Genomic DNA, 7,042 nt, shown 5'->3' with positions numbered 1-7,042 from the left:
CTACAGGTAAAACTAACTCACACAATTCAGGAAAAAACTTGAGCAAAAAGTAAAATCTTCTACTTTAAAGAAAAGAACATCCTAATAATCTAACTCCAGTGTTGTATCTTCCTTAGTTATAAGTTTAAAAGCCACTTCAACAAAATATAATGATTGTATATAAAATAAAAGCTGGCAAGAGATACTGACTGTAAACAACGAACGAACGAAAAAGCACCGCTTTGGCAGCCATATTGAATTGCTTTTAACACAAATCGGGAAACCAAACTTAGCCCGATTGGATGAATTCAAAGCGTATCCCAACCGGAACACTGCCCTAAAAAAGCTTGAGAGTAAATACACAGATCGGGAGACCAAACTTAGCCCGATCGGATAAAAACTTTAGAAATCGGAATAAAAAAACCAAACTCTTAAGTTGCGGCGGCTGGAAAAAAGGGATTTGAAGGGTCATCGGGGCTGACCAAAAAGACCTATACCACGTGATAGAGCTCTTCAAACGAGCAAAAAAATGTATTATATCAAAGTCTCAACTTTTCTAGATCAAAAGTTAGCTGAAGTTAGGCGTTTTTGTGGTAAAAAAGTGCCATAATTTTGCATAAATTATGCAGATTGTGGGGAAATTCCCTGTTTTCAATCACAATTTTTGACCATAAAATCGTCTGCAGTCGTCTGTAACTTTTGATCTAGAAAAGTTGAGACTTTGATATAATACATTTTTTTGCTCAGTTTGAAGAGCTCTATCACGTTGTATAGGTCTTTTTTGATTTTGAAGATCCCCCCCTAAAATCATGAATTTTCAGGGCTTACAATTTTGGAAGGTGATAAAAATTGACCGTCAGTCGAACATGGTTTTTTTTCCTATCTACGATTTTGTGTTTCCGGGGGTTTTGTTGTTTAGAATTGATTAACTAACAGTTAGGTAGGTTCAGGGTTGCTAGTAACGGCTTGTCACTGTGCCGGGTGCATACTCGGCGCCTTGGGCCCCGCAGGGTTGCTATAACGGCTCAAATTTCAGTCAGGTTAAAAAAGGGGTACTTTTACCCATATTATAATAACATTATTACCCCCGTCTTTTTTGTCACTCTATATATAAGTATTTACAAATTTTGTATTCTGCTGTGCGAATGTGGCTCAATGGATAGCGCGCTGGGTTTCTGATCAGAGATTCTTTCATTTGGTGGTTCGAATCCCGGTCGGGTCGATATTTGGAGAAAGTTTGAAATATCAAATTCATAGAAAAGTTAGTAGAAATCAGAAAACAAGTCTCAGAAAGTCAGAAAAAAGAAAAGGAGATAGAGAGATAGGAAGTAGAAAAACAGAAGGAGGATGTTCGGTTGACGGTCAATTTCTATCACCTTCCTACAATTTTGCCTAAAATCGCAAATTACGCAAAAACTTGGTATTATAACATTTAAATTCCTGGTTACGTTAAATGGTTACGGACATTTTGAAAAAAAAGTGAAACGTTTTGGAGGCACTGGCCATGGCCTACAGATTTATCGAAAAAAAATTTCGATAAAAAATTGGACTTCGCAGGGAAATTCCCTTGATTTCCTGATCTTTCCATTCAGAAAAATTGGATTACCAGGGAGAATTTTTCCGACTCAAAGCTCTCCCGCATTTTTGCGAGGCGAAGTTGACAGCTATGCTAATAAGTTTTTTGCTAGTCTTTTTTTATATGCCTGAGAAAGTGAACGTTCATGATGGCATGATGGCGCCCCATGGGCTTCAAAAACTCATAAAGTTCAAAATGCATCATAACTACATTTTTCTAAACATCCTAGTTTTATGAATGGGAACCTTCTAATACAGTAAACATGGGGCTCTCATCAATAATTTTACTGACCTTTAAAGTTTAAAGTTGAGACTCCTAAACGGTGTATTGTTTATACTCACCATCAACTAACCATGCAGCTCTCCGCTCAGTTGTGTACGATTGTCTGATCAAGGGACACCTATAAATCTAGATACGAAGATGCTTTTTGAGTCTAAGAATGGTTTAAGATTCTGAAAAGCGACGGACGCCGTTAAATTTAAAGGCCCCTCTTGATCGGGCAATCGTGCCCAACTGCTCTGCTTTACTCTATTTTTCGAACTTTCGAACCTGATCTATTATTACAATTTCCAGACTGGGAGTCTCTGCACTGGCTAGGTTCGGCCCACTTCTCAGATTTGCTGGTTTTCGGTCATGATTTTGTTACCTTACCACAACCAGTCTCAGCTAAATTGGAAATCACATAGCATTTTGGATTTTTTCCAATCTGTTAAAAATTGAAACTTTAATTTACAGACCAATCTCATAACTCTTCTAATATGAGTCCTCATAATTGCGAGAACAATAAATGCACATTTGGTAAACTGTTAGGTAAGATAATAGATTTTTAGGTCAAAGTATGCATTAGCTCTTTATTCTTAAAAAATTTCAAAACACAGAAAACTCTCACTAAAACTCGAGACTGGAAAATTTTTTCTGTGCTTTTCACAATTATCATGATACTCTCTTGTTAACCAGGGACTATTCAAGGTATGTGTTTTAAAAATGTTGAAATATTTAAGTTGTATTACCTTAGGAAAAGACAAAATCAGTAAAACAGTAAAGTTGAAAGTGAAAAGTCAAAGAAGACCAAACAAAGAAGACCAGACTGCCAGACCCGATCAATCGAACTTGTCGAACCATAAATCGAACAATCGAACTAATCGAACTCCATCAAACGATTAAAGTTCAATCAAAAAAATTAATCAAACTCTAAGGGGCCGTCGAAAAACGATTTTCCTTTTTTTTTTAAACGGCTTCTGATCTGGCCGTAAGGGTGGGTGGGAGGGGGCCACTGCAATGCCGTTAAAAAAGGGAAAGTCTCACTTACAAATTTCATCAGTCCAAAAAGTAGAAATATGTGAAGAAAGGCTAAGACCAAAGCAACCACACGACATTCACCTTATTCCCGATCACCAATTAATGCTTCGAAGAGAAAAATGACTGGTCACGTGACGAAAGTTGGCAATTTTTCCCTCCGCCTCAGTTGACTCCTTGCTCCACCCATCCCGCCCTGACTTGCTGCGGGGCTTGGAGTTTCAAAATTGAAAGGTCACGGCTCAAAACCACATGTTTATTTCGTGTGAAAAGAAGAACTTTGAGCATTACGACTCGAAAGAACATGACGGCCGCCATGGACGAGTGAAAGTATTTACTTTTGAAGAATTTTTTTGGCCGCAAGACGTACCGTAAATTGGTCTAATCTCGACATCCGTCTTCTAATCTCGACACCCTTCTATGTATAGAGATAGGAATAATTTAAAAGTCGGAATTGGTGATTGAAAAAAGATTTATCCTCCCTTACCACTAAGCAAATAAGATAACTTCAACCTTTTCTGAATTTTTCAGCTCTAGAAAAGGGTGTCGAATTTAGAGGAGGGATGTCGACATTAGACCAAGTTACGGTAGGGGGGAGGGGGTCTGAACCTTAACGAGGCCGTTAAAAAAAAGGAAAGTCGTTTGTCGACGGCCCTTAAGATTTTTTAAAAGATTGTGAGTGTTCGATCAATGGGTTTCGGTTCGATCATCAATAAACCAATTTTGTTCGACATATTAGCTTCTTTTCAAAGCCAAATTCGGAATGGGCAGGTCTAAAACGCCTAATACCTACTACTTAATACTTACTACCTAATACTTAATACTGACTACTGTACCTAATCCGTTTGGATACTTTACAGACCAGAACTTCCAGGCCCTGGCTCTGCTTCACCTGTTCGAAATTTATATTTTAAGAAAATTAGTTTTGTGGAATGTGTTATCTAAAAGAATATTTGAATATTAAAGTAAATACCCAAGGGGGGGTACTTAGGCAAATGGAGGGTACAGTATGTGCCGCCCTTAAAGGTACCTTTTTTGGACTTCCAATGTCCCGCTAAGGATCGGAAAAATCAGAAAATCAAATTTCAGTCCCACTAAGGGTCGGAAAGATAGGAAAATTTCAACTTTTTACCCCCTGAAAGATCGAAATTTGGTCAAAATTGGTCAAATTTGTCCCGCTAAGGGTCGCAAAATTCGCAAAATTCGCAAAATTCGCAAAATTTTCCTTTGTTTTCTCCTTTTTAGTCCCGGTAAGGGTCAAAAGTCAAAAGAAAGTCGGGCGGCACCCCCCCGTCAGCTCGCAACCCTAGTACCCCCGCCTCGTATAAGTACAAAGCAAAAGGTTATTATCTTTGTCTAGTTTTTCTTCCTTTTACTGCTCTCTCTATTATGACTTTGATTTAATTATAAGAACACATGTGCAAATATCTAAAATCAGTTATTCTTATACACCCCTGTCTCCTCTATAAAGATCCAAATGGCTAAAACGTTATTTAAATGTTATTTGAGATTAATATATAAGTCATTTAATTGTATCCTTTTGTATTTATCTGCATCATATCGAGTAAATTTGCATACTACTTTTTGAGATTGGTTTCTAGGGCTTTATCTTTATCATCTCAACTGATTCTTATAAATAAAACTAATATGAATGAGCAAGCGAAATATTTTTCTCCTACGAATAAGTGTGTCTCGACAAAATGTGTGTAGTCTGTAAACTTCATAGAAAAAGCGCGGGAAAATGAAGTGAAGAGAAAAAAAGAGAGAAAATATTTTCATGTCTTCAAAACGATGTAAGACAAATACTTTTTTAACACCAAATTTTCAGATTTGGTAATATTTGGCATGCTGATTATTTTAAAGGTATTTTCGAGCAATTTTGAGGTATATATAGTAAATATTAAGTATTAGGTAGTAAGTATTAGGTAGTAAGTATTAGGTAGTAAGTATTAGGCGTTTTAGACCTGCCCAATTCGGAATGTAAATCAGGAAATTACTTCGGATAACAGATTACACACTTTTCCTGTATCCTAATTGCGCCAGACTGCGAGACAAATATCCAGGTAAGGCGGCAATCGAAAAATTGTTCTATTCGCGTCGCCCGCCCGCATCATATTATTTGGTGATTTTCCGGTGCGGAGACGTGGAAAAAAATCTGGGAAAAACAATTTGTTCTTTTAAAGTATAGCTTTTTTCTCAGTCGCTCTGACGGCCATCGAAAAATTTATTTGTTCGCGTTACCACACCCGCCCTCAAATTACTGGCGTGATTTTAAAATACCCGGAAATTTTATCGACAGCCTGTCCGCCCGCGTGTATTTTTAACACCCGTTGCGATGCGAACAGAGCATTTTTCCGATGACCGCCTAAAATAAACGTCAAGCAGTGAGGCTGAAACTTCGATTTTTGATGATTACGATTTTACCAGTTTTTTAGCGATTTTTGCCTCGCTAACCCAAATATCGCAACCTCTTTATCTTAAGGAAGATTGAAATTTGAGTTTTTCAGCATTCCGAAAAAAACACAGAATTTTTTTCATCTTCACAGGATCGATTGTCAACAACAAAATACATCTTTTGGTCTTTGGGTTTGTTTCTGACGCTTTTCCTTCGTTGAATATCGATCACTTTCCTTTTCCCCTGAGCGCACGAGAAAAAAATTATTAGCTCGCGTTTTCGCGCGGGCGAATAAAGATGAGGCGGCAATCTTGCACTGAGGGTGTCACTTAGTTTCTGCCCTATTTTGCACCAACGATAAAATGGTCTAAACACGGGGATATTTCAAATGATAAACTACCGGGTGCACCAAAAACAGTATACAACTTTGTCGAAATATTGTGAGCTTTAGGATTTAAATTTTTTGTTCATTCTTTTTTTATTGTATAGAGGATGCTCTAACTTGAATTTTGAGCTATCATACATTAAATTTAAAAAAGTAGTTCGAAAGTTATTTCCAAAAAACTGACTTTTTTTCCATGTCAAAATTTCAAAAAATCAGACTGGATAAAGTCTATGTAAGCCTGGATATACCTCGAAACCCATTATTTGATGTATTTTTATGAATTTTACCATAATTTTTGGCTTTTTTCGATGGAGTTCTTTCTTTTATTGAAATTCAACCTTTCTTTATACAACAAAAGGCCATTTAGGCAGCTAATTATCATTTTTAATGACTGAAACGAAAATACTTATGCATCATGTAATTTTGCTTCTGTCTAATTTGATAGGTCGATTTTTAACGTTATTGAGCACTTTCAGAAAGTAACTTTTTTATTCAATTGAGCACAACTTTCAATCTAATGAACCGAATTTAATAAATGACCCATCAAAATTTAAGTTTATCTTTCTTCTTTCCAATGGAATAGAAATGGTTCTTTTAAACATTTTAGATTTCGAGAAAATTAGTTTTAAAGAGAGAAACTTTTTTGTGGTGCACCCGGTAGTTTTGATGCGCTGTCTTTCAAGGGTTGTCGCGAATCACCGTGGCTCCGGGACACGGCACCATTTGAAAGTTACACAGTTCGTTGTGGGATAGGAAATCGTAACTAAGAGCCCTTCTTTTAATAAAATTCTCAGTCCTTGATTTTGCGTCAATTCTTCCAGCTTGTCCTGAAAGTATACTAATTAGGTAGTCGTTATACTAATTTAGGTACCGTGCCCTTTAATGAGTTGCAACCGGAGCGGCCCCTTTCAAATGTAAATGGACCCCTTTCAAATGTAAACGGACCAACCATCTTTGAGAGTAGCCGGACCGCCCCCTTTTGAGGGTCATCATACAGAAAACTGCCTGAAGAGAATAAGAGAATAAATTAGAATTAGCCTCTCTGATGTTCATGTTAGACAATTTTTGTTACCTTTCGATAGATTTTGTGTTCAATTGTGTTTGCAAAAAGTCTCTACATGGAGTCGAGTGCATTATTTCTTACTTTTGTCAACTTGAAAAGAATGCCAAGTCAATTCTCTTTTATTATCTATTGTGTTGTCTATACTTTCTATTGACTGTCCAGATTTCAAATGACAATATCGATATCTGTTAGATTGAACGAGAATATTGACGTTTGAATGTTATTATAAATGTTCGAATTATACAAAACATTCGAAATTTTTAAGAATGTTGTGACTAGACATTTTTGGAAATAAAAATATTTATCCAAAAATCACACCAAAGTGTCTAAAAAGTTGAAACCTATAAG

The sequence above is a fragment of the Clytia hemisphaerica genome, unplaced genomic scaffold (assembly GCF_902728285.1).
Source record: "Clytia hemisphaerica strain Z4C2 unplaced genomic scaffold, Clytia hemisphaerica genome assembly, whole genome shotgun sequence".
NCBI classification, from domain to species: domain Eukaryota; kingdom Metazoa; phylum Cnidaria; class Hydrozoa; order Leptothecata; family Clytiidae; genus Clytia; species Clytia hemisphaerica.
Note: the sequence above shows the minus strand (reverse complement) of the source record.